This window comes from Bos indicus x Bos taurus, chromosome 23 (assembly GCF_003369695.1).
Source record: "Bos indicus x Bos taurus breed Angus x Brahman F1 hybrid chromosome 23, Bos_hybrid_MaternalHap_v2.0, whole genome shotgun sequence".
NCBI classification, from domain to species: Eukaryota; Metazoa; Chordata; class Mammalia; order Artiodactyla; family Bovidae; genus Bos; species Bos indicus x Bos taurus.
Genome location: NC_040098.1, coordinates 1,232,888 through 1,258,631, shown reverse-complemented (window position 1 = coordinate 1,258,631; position 25,744 = coordinate 1,232,888). Strand labels below are relative to the sequence as shown.

The following is a 25,744-nucleotide window of genomic DNA, read 5'->3' as shown; positions in this document are numbered from 1 at the left end:
TACAGTAGTCTCAAAACTTCTCCTTCTATACAGCACCATTGATAAAACATCTGGGTTAAAGATGAAAAGTTTCTCCACCATGAGGGTCACCCAGAAAGGTTCAAAGCATTACATGGAGAAGAGAAGAGGAAGGAGGGAGTTAGAGGTGATCCGAATGAGATGAGGTGGAAATCTGTATGCAAGTGAAGAAGAAACAGTTAGAACTGGACATGGAACAACAGACTGCTTCTAAATTGGGAAAGGAGTACGTCAAGGCTGTATATTGTCACCCAGCTTATTTAACTTATATACAGAGTATATCATGATGAAACACAAGCTGGAATCAAGATTGCCAGGAAAAATATCAATAACCGCAGATATGCAGTTGTCACTACCCTTATGGCAGAAAGCAAAGAAAAGCTAAAGAGCCTCTTGATGAAAGTGAAAGAGGAGAATGTTAATGTTGGCTTAAAACTCAACACTCAAGAAACTAAGACCATGATCAGGCCCCATCACTTCGTGGCAAATAGATGGGGAAACAATGGAAACAGTGACAGACTTTATATCTTGGGGCACCAAAATCACTGCAGATGGTGGCTGCAGCCATGAAATTAAAAGAAGCTTGCTCCTTGGAAGGAATCTATGACCAACCATGACAGCATATTATAAAGCAGAGACATTAATTTGCTGAAAAAGGTCCATCTAGTCAAAGCTATGGTTTTTCCAGTAGTCATTTACGGATGTGAAAGTTGGACTATAAAGAAATCTGAGTGCCAAAGAATTGATGCTTTTGAACTGTGTTGTTGGAGAAGTCTCTTGAGAGTCCCTTGGACTGCAAGGAGATCAAACCAGTCAATCCTAAAGGAAATCAACCCTGAATATTCATTGGAAGGACTGATGCTAAAGCTGAAACTCTCATACTTTGGCCACCTGATGTGAAGAACTGACTCATTAGAAAAGGCCCTGATGCTCGGAAATATTGAAGGCAGGAGGAGAATGGCATGAGAGAGAGAGGGTGAGATCGTCGGATGGCATCACCAACTTGATGGGCATGAGTTTGAGTAAACTCTGGGAATTGGTGATTGACAGGGCAGCCTGGCATGCTGCAGTCCACAGGGTCACAGAGTTGGACATGACTCAGTAACTGACCTGACTGAACTGATCATATTTTCACTCCCAGTTTAAAAACTTAAATGACCTCCCGTTTTTTATCAAATTAAATCCCCTAGTTTGACTTTCAAGGCTTAATACTAACCCATCTTTAAATAGCATTGATATAATTACTTGTTACAACTCAGTGGAAGAAATTCCAAGTACATTTATCTGAAAATGAAACTTGGCTCACCCTCCCCCTTTAAAAAAATATTTTTGATCCTTCCCCCTTGTCCCTGATGTGGGTTAGGTACCCCCTCCCCTTCCAGATGTCTCCAGCAAATTCATCAGAGAAAGGATACTTTGTTGTCACATTTTGCTTATCTGTCCATATCCCCCATTAGAATATGTCTGCTTTGGGCAGAAACACCTTCAATTCATATTTTTTTTAATTTATTTATTTTAATTGGTGGCCAATTACTTTACAATTTTGTATTTGTTTTGCCGTATATCAACATGAGTCCTCCATGGGTGTACAAGTGTTCCCCATTCTGAACCCCCCTCCCACCTCCCTCCCCATACCATCCCTCTGGGTCATACCAGTGCTCAAATGTCTACTAAAGTGTTGCCATGTCAGAAATGCTGAAAAATGACTGTTTAATAAATGACATTTATAGTATTATGCATTGTGTTTCTGGTGCCAAAAATGTACTGATGCCTCACTTCTAGGTAAAATTCTTCCTTTCTCTCCTTCTTTTATATTTCTTCCCACTTCTAGTGTAATTTCAGATGCTCATCAGAAAAAGAAAGAGACATGACTTGGGGCTCCTAACATGAATCAAAATAATTTGTTTCTAAAGCAATATTGTCTCTCCTTAAAGAGTCTCAAAGGCCAAAGAATCAAATGATACAAATATGAAGTATATGCAGAATCCTGACATAAGACTTCATCACTCAGTTCAACCCTAGAAACATGCACCAAACTCCAAGATGTCATTCTTTGGGACAGTTTTATTCTCTGTGTATAGAGCTTCAGCTATTCCCTCTTGGTGATATAATGAAATCTCTTTTCCTGCTCCCCACACTTACCACAGTCTTCTGGCAAATTTGTTCTCAAAACCAATGCCTGAGGACACCCTAAGATAGAAAACATACTCAGTTGGAATCTATTCTACATTTCCTCATTTTAGGCGTCATTTTAAATTTACTGTCACTCACAGGAATATGCAGCACTGTTGCCATAATTCAACACATTATTTCATGTGACAAATTTCCCCCAAAGCCTTTCTTAAACACATACTTCTTATTTGGTTCCAGGTAATTTCCTCAAAAGGCAATCATGTTCACCATGGAAAAGATTGGACCCTCCATTAGTTGGAGTTGGGGACCTTCACCAGAAAGCAGTCATTCACCTCTGTTTTGGCTCTTCCTTTTACTGCTTTTGAACTGTGTTGTTGGAGAAGACTCTTGAGATTACCTTGGACTTCAAGGAGATCCAACCAGTCAATCCTAAAGGAAATCAGCCCTGAACATTCATTGGAACAAATGATGCTGAAGCTGAAACTCCAATACTTTGGCCACCTGATGTAAAGAACTGACTCATTGGAAAAGACCCTGATGCTGGGAAAGATTGAAGGCGGGAGGATAAGGGGACAACAGAGGATGAGATGGTTGGATGGCATCACCGACCCGATGGACATGAGTTTGATTGAGCTTGAGGAGATGGTGATGGACAGGGAAGCCTGGTGTGCTGCAATCCATGGGGTCCCAAAGAGTCAGACATGACTGAGTGACTGTGCTAAACTTTACTGCTTAAATTTACTTTGGTTCAAGGATGATCTATATTTACCATACAGTATATACTGTAGAATTTGAAACTAAATGTGTTTAAAATATACACATGTGTACATTTCTTTCTACTAATCTGATTTCTTACCAGCTCAATAGAATGCTTAACAACTAATTTAAGAAGCAAGATTAAGAAAGTAGAAATGGCTGAATTTTTCAGTTGCCATCTCATTTTACAGACCATTATATCACTAAAAAGTTTTGCTATCCCTCTGAATTGATGTAAGTTACTTTTAAAATCCTGCTGAGTGTTTTTTAATGAGTATTGATACACAAAGCTGTAGGTGAAAATACTACTTGAGAAAAATCATAAGCTTTAGCAATATGGAACCACTACAAGACTGTATTTGACAAAGCAAGATCTGTAAAAATATATTTCTATTGACTGTGGTTAAAAATATCCCCTTTGTGGATCACAGCCTTGTCAGGGCAAATGGATTTGCATAACTCAATGAAGTTATGAGCCATGCAATGCAAGATCACCCAAGACTGGTGGGTCATAGTGGAGAGTTCTGACAAAACATAATCCACTAGAAATGCTTTGCTAAGTCGCTTCAGTCATGTCTAACTCTTTGTGACCCTAAGGACTGTTGCCCACCAGGCTCCTCTGTCCAAGGGTTTCTCCAGGAAAGAACTAAAGTGGGTTGCTGTGCTCTCCTCCAGGGGTATCATCCCAACTCAGGAATCAATTTTGCATGTCTTACATTTTCTACATTGGCAAGCGAATTTTTACCACTAGCACCACCAGGGAAACCCAGTTCACTAGAGGAAGGAATGGCAATCCACTTCAGTATTCTCTCCACAAAGCCCCCATGAACAGTGTAAAAGGCAAAAGATATTACACCAGAAGATGAGCCCCCCCGGGCCAAAAGGAGTCCTATATGTTACTGGGGAAGAGCAGAGGGCAATTACTAATAGCTCCATAAAGAATTAAGAGACTTTGCCAAAGTGGAAGCAATGCTGTGTTGTGGATGTATCTGGTGGTGAAAGTCTGATGCTATAAAGAACATCTTTGCCTAGGAATATTAAATGTTAAGTCAAGGTATACTGGACATTGTTAAGTAGAACATGACAAGAGTGCACATCAACATCTTAGGAATCAGTGAACTAAAATGGATGGAAATGGGTGAATTTAATTCAGAGGACCATTATATCTACTACTGTGGGCAAGAATCCTTTAGAAGTGGAATAGCTCTCATAGTCAACAAAAGAGTCTGAAATGCATCATTTGTGTGTGGTCTCAAAAATGACAGAATGATCTCAGTTCATATACAAGATAAGCCATTCAACATCCCAGTAAGTCTATGCACCAACTACCGATGCTGAAGAAGTTGAAGTTGAATGGTTCTAAGATCTACAATACCTTCTTGAACTAACACCAAAAAAAGATCATAGGGATTGGATGCAAAAGTAGGAAGTCAAGAGACACCTGGAGTAACAGGTAAGTTTGTCCTTGTAGTACAAAACAAAACAGGGCAAAGGTTAACAGAGTTTCATCAGGAAGCATGCTGGTCATAACAAACGCTCTCTTCCAACAATACAAGAGAGAACTCCATACATGGACATCACCAGATGGACAATACTGAAGTTAGATTGATTGTATTCTTTGCAGCCAAAGATGGAGAAGCTCTATACAGTCAGCAAAAACAAGACCTGGAGCTGACTGTGGTTCAGATAATGAGCTCCTTATTGCAAAATTCAGGCTTCAATTGAAGAAAGTGAAAGCCACTAGACAACTCAGGTATGACCTAAATCAAATCCCTTAAGATTATACAGTGGAGGTGATCAATAGATTCAAGGGATTAGATCTGGTAAACAGAGTGCATGAAGAACTGGACAAAGGGTCATAACATTGTTGGTAACACCACAGGAAGTGGTGACCAAAGCTGTCCCCCAGAAAAAGAAATGCTTCTTGTAAAGGCAAAAAGGTTGTCTCAGGAGGCTTCTCTTGTGTCTCAGCTGGTAAAGAATCTGTCTGCAATGAGGGACACCTGGGTTCAATCCCTGGGTTGGGAAGATCCCCTCAAGAAGGAAAAGGATACCCACTCTAGTATTCTGGCCTAGAGAATTCCATGGACTGTATAGTCCATGGGGTCACAAAGAGTCTGACACAACGGAGTGACTTCCACTTCCACAAGGAGGCTTTACAAATAGCTGATTAAAGAAGAGAGGAGTTCCAGAGAATATAAAAAAGTGATGAGAAGGCCTTCTTAAGTGAACAATACAAAAAAAAAAAAAAAGATAGAGGAAAACAATAGAATGGGAAAGACTGGAGATCTCTTTAAGGAATTGGAGATACCAAGGGAACATAACATGGGAAAATGGGCACAATAAAGGACAGAAATAGTATGGTCCTCACAGAAGCAGGAGGCATTAATCAGAGGTATAAGAATACACAGAAGAACTATACAGAAAAGTTAATGACCTGGATAACCATGATGATGTAGTCATTCACCTAGAGTCAGACATCCTGAAATGTGAAGTCAAGTGGACCTTAAGAAGAATTACGGTGAACAAAGCTAGTGGAAATGATGGAATTCCAGCTGAGATATTTCAAATCCTAAAAGATGACACTGTTAAAGTGCTGCACTAACTACTGTCAGCAAGTTTGGAAAACTTAGCAGTGGCCACAGGACTGGAAAAGATCAGTTTTCATTCCAATCCCAAAGGAGTGCAATGCCAAAGAATGTTCAAACTACTGTACAATTGCACTCATTTTAATGCTACCAAGGTAATGCTCAAAATCCTTCAAATTAGGCAGTACATGAACCAAAAACTACCAGATGCACAGAACTGAGTTTAGAAAAGGCAGAGGAACCAGAGATCAAATTGCCAACATTCGTTAGATCATAGAAAAAGTAAGGGAATTCCAGATAAACATCTATTTTTGCTTCATTGACTATATAGAACATTGGACTATTTCAATCACAACATACTGTGGAAAATTCTTGAAGAGATGGGAGAACCAGACCACCTTACCTGTTCCCCAAGAAACCTGTATACAGGTCAGGAAGCAACAGTTAGAACTGAACATGGAACAACAGTCTGGTTCAGTATTGGGAATGGAGTATGACAAGGCTGTATACTGTCACCATGCTTATTTAATTTCTATGCCAAGCACCTCATGTGAAATGCCTGGCTGGATGAATCACAAGCTTGAATCAAAGTTGCCAGGAGAAATATCAACAACCCAGATAAGCAGATGATACCACTCCAATTCAGAAAGTGAAGAGGAATTCTTGATGAGGGTGAAAGATAAGAGTGAAAAGTCTGGCTTAAAAATGGACATTCAAAAAACTAAGATCACAGCAAACAGTAACATCACTTCATGGCAAATAGATGGGGAAAAAGTGGAAGCAGTGACAAAATTTATATTCTTGGACTCCAAAATCACTGCAGATGGTGACTGCAGCCATGAAATGAAAAGACATTTGCTCTTTGGAAGGAAAGCTATGACAATCCCAGACAGTGTGTTAAAAAGAAGAAATGTCCCTTTACTGACAAATATCCATATATTTGTCCATATATATATCCAAATCAAAGCTATGGTTTTTCCAGTAGTCATGTATGGATGTGAGAATTAGACCATAAAGAAGGCTGCTATTGCTATTGCTAAGTCACTTCAGTCGTGTCCGACTCTGTGTGACCCCACAGATGGCAGCCCACCAGGCTCCCCCATCCCTGGGATTCTCTAGGCAAGAACACTGGAGTGGGTTGCCATTTCCTTCTCCAATGCATGAAAGCGAAAAGTGAAAGTGAAGTCGCTCAGTCGTGTTCGACTTAGCGACCCCATGGACTGAAGCCTACCAGGCTCCTCCATCCATGGGATTTTTTAGGCAAGAGTACTGGAATGGGGTGCCATTGCCTTCTCCAAAGAAGGCTGAGCACCAAACAATTGATGCTTTTCAGTTGTAGTGCTGGAGAAGACTCTTGAGAGTCCTTTGAACTGTGAGGAGCTCAAACTAGTCAATCCTAAGGGAAATCATCCTTGAATATTCACTACAAGGAGTGATACTGAAACTGAAGCTCCAATACTTTGGCCACCTGATGCAAAGAGTTGACTCACTGGAAAAGATTCTGATGTTGGGAATAATTGAAGGTAACAGGAGAAGGGGGCAGCAGTAGATGAGATTGTTAGAAAGCATCATCAACTTGATGGACATGAATTTGAGCAAACTACGAGAGATAGTGAAGGACAGGGAAGACTGGTATGCTGCAGTCCATGGGTCACAGAGTCAGACATGACTTAGTGACTGAACAACAATAGCAAAAAATAATATGGAATTTTATATGAAATTTGGTAATTTATTAAATAACTTAGGTAATGCTTTTCAGTGAAGTTAATTTTCACTCTTCCTTTTATCTTGCTTTTTATACATATCTTTATTCATAGATTTTTTGTGCTGTATTTTAAAATTCAGCTTTATAACAACAAAGTTTTGCAGCATTGTCATTTATCGGTCAGTCTCAGAACGTACAAGCCTCTTTAAAACAAATGTAGACCTAATGCCCCAGAATCCAATTGCCCTTATTTTTGTATCCATTCAGTCTGTCTATGTCATTTTTTACGGGGGTGTTTAATCCATTTATGTTTGAAGCTATTATTGATATATATGTATCTATTAGTGGGCTCCCCAGAAGGCCCTAGTGGTAAAGAATCCATTTGCCTGTGCAGGAGATGCAAGAGAAGTGGATTCAATCCCTGGGTCAAGAAAGACCCCCTGAGGAAGAAAATGGCAATCCACTCCAGGATTATTGCCTGGAAAATTTAATGGATAGATGAATCTGGAGGGTTATAGTCCATGGGATCATAAAGAGTCAGACAGGACTGAGCACACAGTGCATGTACTTATTGTCATTTTCTTAATTGTTTTTATTTTGTTTTTGTAGGCTTTTTTCTTCCTTTGTGTTTCATGCAGAGAGAAATCCCTTCAGTATTTGTTGAAAAGCTGGTTTGGTGGTACTGAATTCTAATTTTTGCTTGTCTGTAAAGCTTTTTATTTCTCTATTTATTTTGAATGAAGTCCTTGCTGAGTAGAGTAATCTTGTAGGATTTTTCCTTTCTTTTTCTTTTCTTTCTCTGGGACCTCTGTAATTCGAATGTTGGTGTGTTTAATATCATCCCAGAGCTCTCTGAGACTATCTTTAATTCTTTACATTCTCCATTCTATATTCTGCTCTTCAGTAGTTATTTCCACAATTCTGTCTTCCAGCACACTTATCCATTCTTCTATCTCATTTATTCTGCTTTTGATCTTTTATAGAAAAAATTTTAATTTCAGTTATTTTGTTGTTCATCACTGATTGCTTGCTCTTTATTTCTTCTAGATCCTTGTTAAATGTGCTAAATGATTCTTGCATTTTTCCCATTCTATTTTTGAGATTTTGGATGATTTTTACTATCATTACTTTAAATTATTTTTCAGAGTAGTTTGCCTGTTTCCTCTTTGTTCATTTGGTCTTGTGGGTTTTTACCTTGTTCCTTCATCTGCACAATATTTCTCTGTCTGTTCATTTTGTTTAACTTACTGTGTTTGTGGTCTCCATTCCTCAGGGTATAGGGTCACAGTTCTTCTTGCTTTTGGTCTCTGACCCCAGTGGGTAAGGTTGGTCCAGTGGCTTCTGTCAACTTTGTGTTGGAAGGGACCTGTGCCCATATTCTGGTGGGAGGAGGTGAGCTTTTTCCCTCTGATGGGAAAGATCATGTGATGTGGTGTGTTTTGGGGTGTCTTGCAGCCTGTCTGTGATAACTTGGTTTATATTCCTGTCTTGTTTGTTGTTTGGGTGAAGCATCCAGCACTGGATGCTGCAGGCACTTGAGTGGTACTGGATGCTGGATTTGAGTGGAGACCTCTGTGGGAGTTCTGACTGATTAATACTCCCAGGGGTCAGGAATTATCTGATGGTCTAGAGCCCTGGACTCAACAACTCCAGGATTCAACAAGTTGGGCTCAGGCCCAACTTCTGATCAGGGAAGCAAGGTCCCACAAGCAGTTTATTATGGTAATAAAAGGGGATTAAAACAAACAAGCAAAAGCAAGAAGCAAAATGAAATCCACAAAAGATAAAAACAAAATCAGACAAATAGAAATGAAAATAAAGTAACACACACACATGCATATGAAACCAAAAGCATCCAAAGAAAATAAAGTACAAGAGAGTGACTCAGCTAGCAAATGAAACCAAAAATGCTATCATCAATTAAAAACAAAGCTAAGTAAAACACAAAACAGAAAACAAGAGACTAAAGTGTCAATTGAGGGATAAAGCAAAGAAAATAAAAGAAACAAACATGATGAAAAAAAGAAAAAAATAGAAAAACAAAGATAAATAGACATGTATAAAAAGATTTATACATAATAAAAGGGAAAACTGCAAGAAGAAAATAAATAAAAAATAAAAAAAGAAAGACAAAAAGCAAAAACAGAAAACCACAGAAAGCCAAACTAGAAGTAGAAATATATAAAAGAAACAAAATGTGTGATTAAAAATAATTCCCAAAAGCCTAGAGATAATAATGTAAACAGCAACCACAACAACAAAGAAAAAAAGAATAGGAAAAAAAAAAAAACAGAATCAACTGCAAAACAAATCAAAACATAAAAAATTATATATGTTTTTCTCAGGTCTCAGTGTCCTTTCCCCCACTGTGAGCCATAGCCTACTTCCATCTACCTAGGAGTCCCTCTGGTACTGAGGAAGATTGGTCTGTGAACCTACTGTGAGGACAGCTCAGACTCTACTCTTGTCCTACATTTGTGTGTACTTGCTTCCAACATCCACAGCTGCCAGAGCTAGAGTGTTATCTTTTGTGGGAACACTCATTGTCCTTTTATATATTCCATAGACACAGAGTCTACCTAGTTGATCATGTGGATTTAATCTGCATCTTGTACAACTGGTGGATCCCTTCCTTAGTTGTTCCACCCCTGGAGCTCATTTGTTGTTTATGCGGGTCATCTATAGGAATTTATGGGGGCATGGGGGTTTATGTGGGTCATCTATAGGAATTCGCACCCAAGGCTGCCCTGGAGGGTTGGGTCTGCCCCAGTGAGGTCCATTCATGGAAGTGGTGTGGCTCTTTGGATCATGGAGACTTCAGCAGTGCCAGGTACACAGGGAAGTCAATGGCTATGGGTGCAGGAAATATGGCTCTATAAGGAGTCTTTTCTAGCTTCTGCAGCTGGCACTCAAGGGTCTCTAAGGCTGGTCTTTCTCTATTTCTTGACACATCAGACACTAAAAAGTCTACCCTCACTGGGGTCTTCCTCCATTGATCAGCTGCCCATAACTGGCATGTGGGGAGGGAGAGGCTATAATGGTGGTTTCATTCCCCATTGTGACTCAGCAGTAGCACTCTACCTCCATGGCCACCTGGGTTTCCTCAAAATGCATTCCCCACTGCAAATTTCCACCCTACCATCCCCTCGTGCCCTCTGCCCACATCAACAGCAGTCCTCACCCCGAGATTTCTTTCCAATCCATATGCTCCAGCTCCCAGTCACCATGCCCACCAGTTGACTCTGGTCCCTGTCTGTTGTAAGTAGGGCCACAGCATGGATCATCCATGTGGTTCTCACACCATTCAGACTGTCACAAATCAGTTGCGTCACTCTCTGACAGCCTCAAATGCTTCCCTTCTCTCCCATCCAATTGGTTCTGATGTGAGGATCTCTCCTCTGCTTCAGCTTCCAGGTGGTACCTGTACCACCCCCAGGTACAGGTCCAATTCCACTCACTCTGCTCTTCCTTCTCCCTTCTTCCTATCAAGTTGTGCATGGATCTATATATTCCTTTCCAGTGGTCAGGGAGACTTGCCAATACTCAGCTGGTGCTCTGTGACAACTTCTGCCTCTGAAAAGGTATTCTTGGTGCATCCAAGGAGAGAGATGTATTCCATATGCTTCTACTCCTCCACCGTCTTGTTCACTTTCCTTATTGTATTAAAAAATATATATATATTTCTTTCTTCTTCTTTTCTTGGCCACACTGTGCAGCATGCAGAAACTTAGTTCCCAGGTCAAAGATTGAACCCATACCCCTTGCAGTGGAGGGGCAGAGTCTTAAATATTGGACTGTCAGGGAAGTCCCTGTCTACTGTATTTTCAATTTCAGGTACTATATTCTTCAGTTGTTACTGGTTCTTTTTTTGTTCTCTAATTTCTTATTAAAATCTCCCTGTATTTGTCTACGCTTCCCCTAATTCAGTTAGCATTCTTAATACTGTTTTGGACTTTTTGTTTCATTTGTTGGTTTTTCAAGGTTTTGTTTGTTTGCTATTCTTCTTCTTTTTTGTTTTTTTGTTTGAAGAAAATTCTTCTGTTTTTTTACTTAACTTTATGAAATTAGGTAAAAAATTACCTCTCCCAGCCATGAAGGCCTGTGCTTGTGTGGGAGCATCCTTATGTCATTTTATGTCTCTGTAGCTTTGCTATGATATGGGACTGAAGTGTATACAGTGCATCTTTTCCTGGGTATGCTGGTAGCCACTGCCTTGGTGGGAGCTTCTCTTGTGGCTCAGCTGGTAAAGAATCTGCCTGTAATGCAGGAGAACTGGGTTTGATTCCCTGGAGAAGGGAAAGGCTACCCACTTCAGTATTCTGGCCCGGAGAATTCCATGGATTGCATAGTCCATGAGGTTGCAAAGAGTCAGGCACAACTGAGGGATTTTCACTCACTCACTCACTCACTGCATTGGTGGAAGGCATGGCTGGACATGGAAGGGTTACAGCCAGAACAAGGTGCAAGCTAGGGCTTCTGTTCTCAATGGCTATCACTGCTCACAGCGCTCACTACTACCGTGATCTGTGTTCGTTTCTACATTGCTCAAACTGTGTGTGAACCTGGAAATCAGAGTCTGTTGGTAAAAGCTCTATGTCTGAAAGCTAGTTAGTTTCACACTAGAAGTGACTTGAAAACTCTTTGATTGCTTTTCTACTATTCAGTGCAACACTTTCTTTAACCTAACAAGTGATTTTTCTGAATGAAATAGACTGCTGGAACTCCTTGTTAGGAGATCAACTCAGAGTCCATTTTACTTAACCAAGTTAATTATAGCTAGAGTACTGACTAGTCACAGAAGCTCTGCTCGAAGCACTGTTCACAAAGAAGGACCCGGTGTATCCTGTTTGAGTCTCTACACTGCTCAGAAACATGCTGAGTGAGAATCTTGAAATCTGAGACTCTTGGCAAAGCTGTATTTAGTGCCTCTGAAAGCTAGTTAGTTGTAGACTGAAAGTTCCTTGAAAAATGCTTTGGTTATTGTTGTTTAATTCAGTTCCACAACTTCCTTAGTCTAACTCTTGAGTTTTTGAAAGAAACAGTTTTCTTGGAACTTTGTTAGGTGGTCATCTCAAAGTACATTTTCACCAAACCAGGTTAGTTATAGTTAGAATACTGACTATTCACACAACTCTCTGATCAAAACAGTGTTCACGAAGAAGGATCCAGTGTGTCCTGTTTAAGTCTCTACACTGTTTGGAAACATGCTGTGTGTGAATCTCAAAATTGGAAACTGTTGGTTAAAGCTGTATTCTCTGCTTCTGAAAGCTAGTTAGTTGTAGACTGATTAGTTGAAAAATACAGGTTGTTTTTGTTCTATTCAGTTCAACCACTTCCTTAGTCTAACCCTTGACTATAATGAAAGGAATGGGCTTGGAAATAATTGTTAGGATGTCCTCTCAGAGTATATTTTCACTGAGCCAGGTTAGTTAAAAGTATACTACTAACTAGCCACACAACTCTCTGGTCAAATCAGTACTCTCACTGAAAGAACCAGAAGTCTTATTTCTGTCTTTGCATTTATTCATTAGGAACATTCTGTGTGTGAACAATGAAATCAGAGGCTCTAGGATAAAGCTGGGGTTTTGTTTGTTTGTTTGCCTCTGAAAGCTTGATAATCATAGAATTAAAGTTAGTTGGAAAACATTTTGGTTGCTTTTGTTGTATTACATTCAACAATTTTCTTAGATCAACCATTGTGTTTTCCTAAAGAAACATGCTGCTTGGAAAAATTTGTTAGGAGGTTCTCTCTAATTTCATTTTTACCCTAACCAGGTTAGTTATGAATATAATACTAGCTACTCACAGAACTATGTTCTCAAACCTGTATTCACAATGAAGGAACGTGTGTTGTGTTTGTGTCTTTGCATTCATCAGGAACACCGTGTGAATGTTGTAAAATTTGTTGGTTGCTTTCATCGTATTCATTTCAACAAATTCCTTCATCTAACCCTTGAATTTTATGTAGGAAACACACTGCATGGAACTCTTTGTTAGGAGGACATCTCAGAGTACAATTTCGCCTAACCCGTAATTTTGTTACTTCTAGCATGAACCAGTCCCAATCTCTGCTCAAACCAGTGTTCCCAAGGAAGGATCCATTGTTTCCTGTTTCAGTTTCTATGCTGTTCAGAGTGAATTTTGAAATCAGAGCCTCATCAAAAAGTAGTACCATCTACCTCTGAAAGCTAGTTAGGTGCAGACTGACAGGCAATGAATACTTTGGTTTCTTTAGTTTTATTAGGTCAACAGCTTCCTCAGTCTAACACTTGAGTTGTAGGTCAGAATCACCCTGCCTGGAACTCCTTGTTAGGAGGTCACTTGAGAGTGACCTTTCACCTACCTGGGTTACCTACCTTTAGAGTGACCTTTCACCTACCTGGGTTACTCACTAGTCACAGAACCCTCCGGTCAAACCAGCATTCTCCCTGAAGGAAGCAGTGTGCTTTGTCTGTATCTTTCATTCATCAGGAGCTTTCTGTGAGTGAGCCTTGAATGATGTTCCTTTTTGCCTAAAGCTGTATTTTCTGCCTCAGAAAGCCTGTTAGTAATAGACTAAAAGTTTGTTGAAAACCAGTTTGATTGCTTTTCTTTTATTCAGTTCCACAGCTTCCTTAGGCTAACCCTTGAGTGTTCCAAAAGGAAAGGGCTGCTTGGCTTGGAAATAATCATCCAAGGAGGTCATCTCTGACTGCATATTTCCCCTAACCAGATTAGTTCTTAGTATATATAATACTAGCTACTTACAGAACTTTGTGCTCGAACCTATATTCACAATGAAGGAAACAGTGTGCTCTGTTTATGTCTTAACATTCATCAGAAACATTTTATGTATGAATGTTGTAAAACGTATTGGTTGCTTTTATTGTATTCAGTTCAACAAATTCTTTCATCTAATCTTTGAGTTTTCTGAAAGAAACATGCCATTTGGAACTCCTTGTTAAGAGAACATCTCAGAGTACACTTCCACCTAACCAGATTACTTAAAGATATAGCATGAACTAGTCTCATAATTCTGCTCTAACCAGTGTTCCCAAGGAAAGATCTGTCGTGTGCTGTTTAAGTTTCTGCACTGTTCAGAGTCATGCTGTGAGTGAATCTTGGAATCCGAGCCTCATCACTCAAGTTGTACCATCTACCTCTGAAAGCTAGTTAGTTGCAGACTGACAGGCAAAAAACACTTTGGTTTCTTCATTTTTTTAAATTTTATTTTATTTTTAAACTTTACAATATTGTATTAGTTTTGCCAAATATCAAAATGAATCAACCACAGGTATACATGTGTTCCCCATCCTGAACCCTCCTCCCTCCTCCCTCCCCATACCATCCCTCTGGGTCGTCCCAGTGCACTAGCCCCAAGCATCCAGTATCGTGCATCGAACCTGGACTGGCATCTCATTTCTTTAGATTTATTCAGTTCAATGGCTTTCTTAGTCTGACACTTGAGTTTTTTCTAAGAAACAGCCTCCTTTTAACTCCTTGTTAGGAGTTCATCTCAGATTCCATTGCCACCTATCCAGGGTAACAGAAGTATAGTACTAAGTAGCCCCAGAATTCTGTTCAAACCAGTGTTCACAAAGAAGGATCCAATGTGTCCTGTTCAACTCTCCACAACATTCAGAAATATGCTGTGTGTGACTCTGAATCTGAGCACATCACTAAAGCTATACGTCTGCCATGGAAAGCTAGGTGGGTATAGAATGCAAGTGAGATGGAGAGAACTTTGGTTTCTTTTTCTTTTTCTTTACTCAACTCAGCAACTACCTTAGTCTAACCCATGAGTGATTTGTAAGACACGTGTAAGAAAATAAAGTCTGTCACTGTTTACATAGTTTCCCCAAATATTTGTCATGGTTAAGTAGTTGAGTTTTCAATGAACCAGGTGGGCTTCCCTGGTAGCTCAGAGGGTAAAGCATCTGCCTGCAATGTGGGAGACCTGGGTTTGGTCCCTGGGTCAGGAAGATCCCCTGGAGAAGGAGATGGCAACCCACTCCAGTATTCTTGCCTGGAAAATTCCATAGATGGAGGACTTGTAGGCCACAGTCCATCAGATCCCAAAGAGTCACACATGACTAAGCACTTCACTACTTATGAATCAGGCTGCTTGTCACTTCTTGCTGCGAGGTCATCTGACAGTATGCTTGACATAATTAGGGTTAAAAATAGACATGGTCATCCACATTGACAAAGCACTCTCCACTGATATCTTTGCTCAGCAAACAGTACAGTGTTGTACATGAGGAGTGTCTTCACACAGCTCTAAATGTGCAGGGAAATGTGTTATCCTGAGGGTGGAAATAAAGGCATTATGGCAAAATTGGTATACTCCTCCTGTGAAAGCTGGATAGTTGCAGCCTCAAACCAGCCACAGAAACATACTGGCTGATATTTCTGTTAGTTATGACAACAGCTTTTGTCCATTATTTGAGTTTTCTGAAATTAACATATTGCTGGCCACTTCTTACTGGGAAGTCATCACCCAGTTCAGTTTCACTGAATTAGGAGTCAACACTCACAGAACACTCCCTGCTGGACTCTCAGAACACTCCCCACTTAATGCTTTACTCATGGAATGGGGTCATCTGTCCTTGGGCTCTCTCAGACAACTTTCTAACTACAGGGACATTTGTTTCTGTTTGCTTGGGATTTGCAGCCTAATGGCAGAGGCAGCATGTCTTTGTGTGATTGCAGGATGGTTGCCATCTTAAGCCTGAAAGAAATGCAAAAGGGTTCATTTTTCTCTTCCTTAGGATCACAGTTTTGCTGAAGTATATGTGTCTTCTCAAAGCCCAGGCACTAACTTATTAATGCTACAAAGTCATCTGACAGTGTAATTTCACCCACTCAGGGTAACAACAGGTAGGGCAGAAGAACTCACAAAATACTCCTCCCTGAGTGCTTTCTAAGGGAATGAATGGTCCAGTATAATCTAGGAGTGTCCTTGCACATTTCCACACCTGTGGGGAAATGTTTTTCTGAACCTAGAACTCGGTGCCTGAAGAGAAAGCAGCATTTTCACCAAACGAAGAATCAGGAATACTTGCAGTCTCCAACTTGATGGAAAAAACACACTGGTGCATTTTTCCCTTCTTTATGACAGCCACTTTCATCAAGTATTTCTGTTTTCTGAGAGAAACACGCAGCTTACCCTTTCTTGCTGGGAAGTCCTCTGACAATACAGTTTTACCCTCATCAAGGTAAAAACAAATACAGGAGTCAACATTCACGGATAAATACTTTGTATCCTAGAAATGAATTTACACATCTTGGAAACTGAGATAGATGCATTTTTGTGCACCTGGAATTGGAGTAAGACATCAAAAAGCCGTCATTTGCCCTGTGAAACTTGGATAGCTGCAGCATCCAACCTGCCAGCAAAACATAGGCTCATTCTACTCTTAACTCTAGAAAAGCTTTGGTGAAGTAGTTGAGGGTTCAAGGAATCAGGCAGGCTTTCCTGGTGGCTCAGAGGGTAAAACATCTGTCTGTAATGTGGGCAGGAGATCTGAGTTCGATCCCTGGTCGAGAAGATCCCCTGGAGAAGTAAATAGCAATCCAATCCAGTACTCTTGCCTGCAAAATTTTATGGATGAGGAGTCTGGCAGGCTACAATCAATAGGATCTCAGAGAGTTGTACACAACTGAGCAACTTCACTTCTCATGAATCAGTCTGCTTGCTGCTTCTTGCTGCAAGGTCACCTGACTACATTTCACCTAATCAGGGTAAAAACAGACTTGGCAATACACATTCACAGAGCACTCTCCACTGAAATCTTTGCTTCTTAAATGGTACAGTGTCTGTCCACTACAAGAGCCTTTACACAGCTCTAAATGTGCAAGGAAATGGGTTACCTTGAAGCTGGGATTCCAGGAAATATGGCAAAATCAGTATATTACTCCTGTGAAAGCAGGATACTTGCAGCCTCAAACCAGCCACAAAAACACACTGGGTCATTTTTCTGTGCATTATGACAACACCTTTGGTTTCTTATTTGATTTTTCTGAAAGAAACACGTTGCTGGACACTTCTTACTGGAAAGTCATCACCCAGTCCAGTTTCACTGAATTAGGTTTACAACAGGTATGGTAGTCAACGCTCACAGAACACTCTCCGCTGGACTCTCAGAACACTTCCCTCTGAACGTTTTACTGCATGGAATGGTGTCATCTGTCCTTGGGCTCTCTTAGACAGCTTTCTAACAACAGGGACATTTGATTTTTGTTCGCATGGCATTTGCAGCCTAATTGCAGAGGCAGCATGTCTTTATGCGACTGCAGGATGGTGGTCATCTTAAGCCTAAAAGAAATGCACACAGATTCATTCTCCTCTTCCTTATGGCCACAGCATTGCTGAAGTATCTGCATCTTCTCAAAGCCCAAGCACTGGCTTATCAATGCTACAAAGTCACCTGACAGTGTAATTTCACCCACTCAGGGTAACAACAGGTAGGGCAGAAGCACTCACAGAAACTCTTCCCTGAACACTTTTCTAAGGGAATGAAAGGTCTGGTGTGATCTTGGAGTGCTTTTTCATATTTCCACAACTGTAGGGAAACATTTTTCTGAACCTAGAACTCGGTGCTTGAAGAGAAAGCAGCATTTTCGCAAACTGAATCTGGAATACTTGCAGTCTTCAACCTGATGGAAAAACACGTTGGTACATTTCCCCCTTCTTTATGACAGCCAGTTTCACCAAGTATTTCTGTCTTCTGAGGGAAACATGCAGCTTGCTCTTTCTTGTTGGGATGTCCCATGACAGTACAGTTTTATCCTCATCAGGGTAAAAACAGATACAGAAGTCAACATTCACAGATAAGTACATTGTGTCTTAGGAATAATTTACTCAGCTGGGAAGCTGAGGGAGATGTGTTTTTCTGCACCTGGAATTGGAGTATGATGTCAAAAAGCAGTCATTTGTCTTGCATATAACCTGGATAGCTTCAGCATCTGACCTGCCAGAGAAACACACAGGCATATTCTACTCCTCAACCCTAGAATAGTTTTGGTGAAGTAGTTGAGGGTTCAAGGAATCAAGCGGGCTTCCCTGGTCTGCCTGAAATGTGAGAGGGAGACATGGGTTTGATCCCCAGGTTGGGAAGATCTCCTGGAGAAGGAAATGACAACTGACTCCAGTACTCTTGCCTAGAAAGCAGTCATTTCCCCTGTGAAACCTGTATAGTTGCAGCACCCAACCTGTCAGAAAAACACACAGGCTCATTCTACTCTTCAATCCTAGAACAGCTTTCTTTAAGTAGTTGAGTTTTCAGTGAATCAGGCCAGCTTTCCTGGTGGCTCAGCGGGTAAAGCATCGAACTGCAATGTGGGAGACCGGGCTCGATCCCTGGGTCAGGAAAATCCCCTGAAAAAGGAAATGGCAACTCTCTCCAGTATTCTTACCTGCAAGCTATAGTCCAAGGGATGGCAAAGAGTCTCACATGGCTGGGCAGCTTCACACCTCATGAATCAGGCTGCTTGCTACTTCTTGCTGGAGGTCATCTCACAGTACATTTAAGTTTCACCTAATCAAAATAAATTAGGCTTGGACATCCACATTCACAGAGCACGCTTCAATGATATCTTTGTTCAGCACACGGTACAGTGTCTTTACACTAGGAGTGTCTACACAGCTCTAAATGTGCAGGAAATTGTGTTATCTTGAAGTTGGAAATCCAGCTGATATGGCAAAATCAGTATATTTCTCCTGTGAAAGCAGAATAGTTGTAGCCTCCAACCAGCCAGGATAACTCAAAACTCACTGGGGGCATGTCTCTGTTCATTATGACAACAGCTTTGGTCAATTATTTGAGTTTGCTGAGAGGATCATGCTGCTTGCCACTTCTTACTGGGAAATCATCTCCCAGGCCGTTTCACCAAATTAGGCTGACAACAAGTACAGCAGTCAACACTCAGAAAATCCTCCCCACTGAAGTCTCAGAACACTCCCCACTGAACTCTTTGCTCTTGGAATGGTACAATCTGTCCTTGGGCTGTCTTACACAGCTCTCTAACTACAGGGACATTTGTTTTTGTTAACATGGAATTTGGAGCCTCATGTCAGAAGCAGCCTTTCTTCCTGTGACTGCAGGGTGGTTGAAGTCTTCAGTCTGAAAGAAACGCACCTGGGTTCATTTTTCTCTTTCTTATGACTGCAGCTTTGCTTAAGGATCTGTTTTCTGGAAGCACTGGCGCCTACTTATTAATGCTACATAGTCATCTGACAGTGTAATTTCACCCACTTGGGGTAGCAACTGATATGGCAGAAGCACCCACAGAACACTCTTTCCCGAATCCTTGTCTAAGGGAATGGTACAGCATATTTTACTAGTGTCTTGGCATAGCTCTGACCCAGTGGGGAAAGGTTTTTCTGAATTCAGAAATTGGGGCCTGAAGAGAAAGCAGCATTTTTGCCTAACAAAATGGAATCCTTGTGGTCTCAAATATGATGAAAAAAGACATTGGTGCATTTTTCCCTTTTTTATGACAGAAAGTTTCATCACATGTTTGTGTTTGATAAAACACACTGCTTGCCATTTCTTGATGGGAAGTCCTCTGACAGTATAGTTTTAGCTGATCATGGTAAAAACAGATATAAAAGTTAACATTCAGGGACTATAAATTTTGTCCTAGGAATAAGTTGACACAGCTTTGGGAATTCAGAGAGATGTGCTTTTGTGAACATTGAACAGGGGGATGATGTCAAAAAGCAGTCAGTTCCTCTGTGAAAACTGTATCGTTTGCATCATCCAACCTGCCAGAAAAAGACACAGGCTCCTTCTACTCTTCAATCCTAGAACAGCTTTGGTTAAGTAGCTGAGTTTTTAATGAATCCAGGGGGCTTCCCTTGTGGCTTAGAGGGTAAAGTGTCTGCTTGTCATGTGGGAGACCTGGGTTCACCCCTGGGTCTGGAAGATCCTCTGGAGAAGGAAATGACAACCCATTCCAATATTCTTGCCTGGAAAATTCCATGGACAGACCATCCTGGTAGGCTACAAATCATGAGATCTGAAGGAGCCACACACGGCAAAGTAACTTCACTTCTCATGAATCATTCTGCTTGCCACTTCTTGCTGGGAGGTCATCTGACAGTACATTTCACCTAATCAGAGTAAAAACAGGCTTGGCCATCCAAGTTCCCAGAGCACTCTCCACTGATATCTTTGTTCAGAAACGGCACACTGTCTGTATGCTATGAGTGTCTTTACAGAGCTCTAAATGTGGAGGGATGGAGAAGGCAATGGCACCCCACTCCAGTACTCTTGCCTGGAAAATCCCATGGATGGAGGAGCCTGGTAGGCTCCAGTCCATGGGATCGCTAAGAGTCAGGCACGACTGAGCGACTTCACTTTCACTTTTCACTTTCATGTACTGGAGAAGGAAATGGCAACCCACTCCAGTATTCTTGCCCAGAGAATCCTAGGGACAGAGGAGCCTAGTGGGCTGCTGTCTATGGGGTCGCACAGAGTCAGACACGACTGAAGCAACTTAACAGCAACAGCAAATATGGAGGGAAATGTATAATCTTCAAGCTGGAAATCCAGGCAATAAGGGAAAATCACAGTATTCTTCCTGTGAAAGCTGGATTGTTGCAATGCTCCTTGCCATTTCTTACTGGCAAGTCATCACCCAGTCCCATTTCACCAAATTAGGCTGATAACAGGTGTGGAAGTCAGCACTCACAGAACACTCCCCACTGAACTCTTTACTCTTGGAATAGTGCAATCTGTCCTTGGGCTCCCTTATATAACTTTCAACTACAGGGACGTTTGTTTTTCTTAACATGGGATTTGGAGCCTAATGACAGAAGCAGCATTTCTTTGTGTGGCTGCAGAGTGGCTGCAGTCATAAGCCTGAAAGAAGTGCACGCGGGCTCAGTTTTCTCCTCTTTCTGACCACAGCTTGGCTTAAGTATTTGTGTTTTCTGAAAGCACTGGCTCCTGCTTATTAATACTATAAAGTCATCTGACAGTGTAATTTCACCCACTCAGGGTAACAACTGATATGGCAGAAGCACTCACAGAACACTCTCGCCTAAACTCTTTTCTAAGGGAATGGTACAGTGTCTAGTAGTGTCTTGGCACAACCCTGACCCTGTGGGGAAACGTTTTTCTGAACACAGAACTCGGGACCTGAAGAGAAAGCAGCATTTTCACCTAATGAAACCGGAATCCTTGCAGACTTAAAGATGCCTGAAATCCTTGCAGATGCCTGAAAAACACTCTCTTTTTATGCCTTTCATTCATTGAAGGAACATAGCTTTCCCAGCATTCTGTTTCCTGAGAGTAACACACTGCTTGAAAATGTTTGCTTGGAAGTCATTTTTCAGTAACAATTTCCCCTGACTATGTTACCATAGGGAAGGGCCCCACACTCACAAGGAAAAACAAACAAACATCCAAACATCTGTTCCATCTAGTTTTCTATGTAGGAGAGATCCAATGATCCTAGTTCTATCTGGAAAATTCTTGGATACTGCAGGGACTCACACTGAGTGTGAACCTGGATACTGAGTGCGAACCTGGAGTTCCCACATCTTAGAATCTAGACAGTTGCTGATAGATAGATGCCTGAAGAGCACTCTTTTTTCTTGCCTTTCATTCATCAAAGCAATGTACATTTCCCAGCCTTCTGTTTGCTGTGAGTAACCCACTACTTGGAAATCGCTGCTTGGAGATCAACTTTAAGTAACAATTTCCCCTCACAGGTGACACAGAAGGGAAGGATTAGATAATTACATGGAAAAATGAACACACACACACACACACAAAAGAAACCCAAGTTTCATCAATTTTTCTCTGTAGGAAGGATCCAGTGATCCTAGGTCTGTCTGGAAAATTCTTGGATACTTCAGGGACACATACTGAGTGTGAACCTGAATACTAGATCTTATTGGCAAAATTAGCATTTTCTCTCTTTTGGCCATAGTAGGCTCTAACTTAGTACCTGCTTGAAAATCAGTCTAATTGCTGTTTTCCCATTTATGACAGCAATCACTGTGATCAAAACACTGGGCTTTCTAAAGCAAGCAGGTGGCTTGCAACTCCTTGTGGCAAGCTCATTTCCACTGGAACATCAACTAAACTAAGTAAAAGCAGTATGGCACTCATCTCGGTTGGATACACTCCTGCAGCCTGTTTCCTCATGGGTAGTCCCATTATGATGTAGTACTGTGTTCCCAAGGCTCAGAAAGTGAAGGGCAACATCCTGGCTGTGACTCTGAAAATTAGGGCCTCTGTGGAAATGTGGTGCTCTCACATCTTAGAATCTAGACATTTGCTGAAAGCTAGATGCCTGAAAAACACTCTATTTATTGCCATTAATTCAACAAAGGAACATATGTTTCCCAGCATTCTTTTTCCTGAGAGTAACCAATTACTTGGAAATTTTCATCCAAAGTGAGGAAGAGAGTCAGGCACTAGTGAGGATGAGAGTCAGGCCAAAGTGAGGACAAGAGTCAAGCCCTAGTGAGGACCACAGGCAATATGTAGTGAGTACCAGAATCAGTACCCAGTGAGGATGAGGCTCAGGGCACACCGAGGTCCAGAGTCAGCCTCCAGTGAGGACAAGTGTCAGGATGCAGAGTGTTTTGCCTCATTGCTCAGTACTCTGCTTCTCACAGGACCCTGTGTTAATTCCTCATTGGGACTTGTGTCTGGTCCACACTATACCTCACTCTGATCCTCAATATGGCCTGACTCTGGTCCTCACTGCATGTTGACACTGTTCCTTACTGGGCTGTAATATGGTCTTAACTATGATCTGATTCTGTTCCACAATATGGATGACTCTCATCCTCACTAGGGCCTGACCTTCGTGCTCACTTAGGCCATAGTGAGGATGAGACTCAGACCCTAGTGAGGACCAGAATCAGGACATAGTGGGGACCATATTCAGGCTAAGTGATGTCCAGCATCAGTGCCCATGGAGGACCAGTGTCAGATCCCAGTGAAGCAAAGAGTCAGACTGTAGTGAGCCAAAGAGTCAGGGGACAGGGAGGACCAAGCCCAGCGAAACAAATGTCAGGCAGAGGTGAGTCAAAGTGTCAGGCCATAGAGAGGACCAGAGTCAGGATGTAGAAAGGACCAGAGTCAAGCCATACAGCTGACCAAGAGCAGAGCCCAGTGAGAAGAGAATCACTGCCTAATGAGAACCAAACTCAGTGCATACTGAGGTAAGACTCATGTCCTAGTGAGCACAAGTCAGGCCCTATCGAGAACAAGTTTCGTGCCATAGTGAGGACAAGAGTCAGACTGTAATGAGGACCAAAATCAGAGCCCAGTGAGGAGCAGTGTCAGTCTCCAGTGAGGACAAGATTCATGAGCCAGTAAGGCAAAGAGTCAGGAGGTAGTGATGCAAAGTATCAGGCCATAGAGTACAGATTCAAGCCATGGTGAGGATGAGTCAGGCAAAAGTAAGGATGAGAGTCAGGCCCTATTAGACACAAGGTTCAAGCCCTAGTGATGGTGAGGATCATGTTGTAGTGAGGACAGAATCATTCAGTGTGAGGACCAGAATCAGGGCCTAATGAGGACCAGAGTCAAAGTGAGGCAATGTGCCAGGCCTTAGAGATGACCAAGTCATGCCATAGTGAAGACTAGTGTGAGGTACCACTTAGTACCAGGGTCAGGCCATAGTAAGGACGAGATTCAGAGCTGAGTGAGCAGCAGTGTCAGTGTCCTGTGAGGACAAGATTTATGACAGAGTGAGGCAAAGAGTCAGGTTGTAGTGATGCAAAGCCTCAACCATAGAGGACAAAGTCAGGCCATGGTGAGGACGAGAGTCAGGCCGTGGTAAAAATGAAAGTCAGGGCAAACTGATGACAGGAGTCAAGCCCTAGTGAGGATCAGAGTCAAGAGGTAGTGGGGATAAAAATCATGGCCCAATGAGGATGAGACTCAGGGCACATTGAGGTCCAGTGTCAGATGTAGTCAGGACAAGTGGCAAGACGTGGGCAAGAAAACAGTCAGGCCCTAATAGGATGAGACTCAGACTGTAATGAGGACCTGAATCAAGACATAGTGAGGGTCATATTAAGGCTTTTGTAATGTCCAGCATTAGGGCCCACTGAGGACTAGTGTCAATTCCCAGTGAGCCAAAGAGTCAGGGTGCTGTAAGGACCAAAGTCAGACCCACTAAAACAAAATTTCAGGCAATGGTCAGGCAAAGAGTTGCACTGTCAGACCTGAGTCAGACTGTATAGAAGACCAGATTCAGGATGTAGAAAGGACCAGATTCAAGCCCATAGAGTGGACCAGGATCGGATCCAGTGAGGAACAGAATCAGTGCCTAGAGAGGAAGAGAGTTAGGGTGTAGAGGACAAGAATCAGGTCCTTGTGAGCATGACAATCAGGCCCTTTTGAAACAGGAGTCTTGATGTGGTCAGGACCAGAGTTAGGCTGTAGTAAGGACCCAAATCAGAGCCCAGTGAGGAATGTCAGTCTCCAGGGAGGATAAGTTTCATGGCCCAGTGAAGCAGTGAGTCAGGAAGTAGTGATGCAAAGTGTCAGGCCATAAAGGACAGAGTCAGGCCCTGTTGAGGACGAGAGTCAGGACAAAGTGAGGAAAAGTGTCAGGCCCTAGTGAGGACTATAATCAGGGCTCAGTTAGGACCAGACTCACAGTGCAGTGAAAATCTGTGTCAGAGACTAATGAAGACAAGATTCAGGAGGCAGAGAGGATGAGAGTCAGAACCAAATGAAGACAAGAGTCACGCCCTAGTGAGGACTAAGGTCAGGCAATAGTGAGGACCAGAGCCAGGCTGTTGTGAAGACTAGTGTCAGAGCCCAGTGAGAAAAAGGATCAGGGCACAGTGAGGAAAAGGGTCATGTCCCAGTGAGGCAAAGTGTCAGGCTATAGACAGGACTAGATTGAGACCATAATGAGGACAAGAATCAGGCCACAGTGAGGACCAGAGTCAGGTAGTAGTGAAGAACAGAGTGAGGCTGCAGGGAGGAGAAATGTGAGGACTTAGTGAAGATCAGAGTGATGCCAGAGAGAACCCGAGTGAGGCCAGGTTGAAGACTAGCATGAGGACATAGTGAGGACATGTGTGAGGCCACAGTGAGGATGAAATCGGTCCCTAGTGAGGATAAGAGTCAGGCTAGTAGATATGATTTTCTGGCCCTAATGATGATGAGAATGTTGCTGTATATGAGGAAGGGTCAGTCTGTAGTGAGGACCAGAATCAGGGCCTAATAAGGACCAGAGTGAGGCCCAGTGAGGCAATGTATCAGGTCTCAGACAGGTACACAGTCAGGCCAAAGACAGGACCATAGTCAGGCCATAGTGAGGACCATAGTCAGGGCCCAGGGAAGAACAGTATCAATCTCCAGTGAGGACAGGCTTCATAAACTAGTGAGTCAAAGAGTCAAATCATAGTGATGCAAAGTGTCAGGTCATAGAGAACAGAGTCAGGCCATGATGAGGATAAACAGTCAGGCCACAGTGAGGACAAGAGTTTGGCCCTACTGAAGACGAGAGTCAGGCCCAAGTAAGGATGAGAGTCAGGCCATAGTGAAGACCAGAGTGAGACCATAGAGCAGATCAA

General features: G+C 42.0%; 1 protein-coding gene across 2 annotated transcripts in view; it reads left to right on the top strand.

Annotated features, from left to right (window-relative positions):
• Positions 1-2,566, top strand: part of KHDRBS2 (KH RNA binding domain containing, signal transduction associated 2) — a 768,231-nt gene extending 765,665 nt beyond the window's left edge. For both annotated transcript variants that reach the window (XR_003508070.1, XM_027524587.1), the window contains one exon: positions 2,389-2,566. The gene's annotated coding sequence lies outside the window, so the exon portion shown is untranslated. The remainder of the gene's footprint in view (positions 1-2,388) is intronic.
• Positions 2,567-25,744: the final 23,178 nt, after the last annotated feature.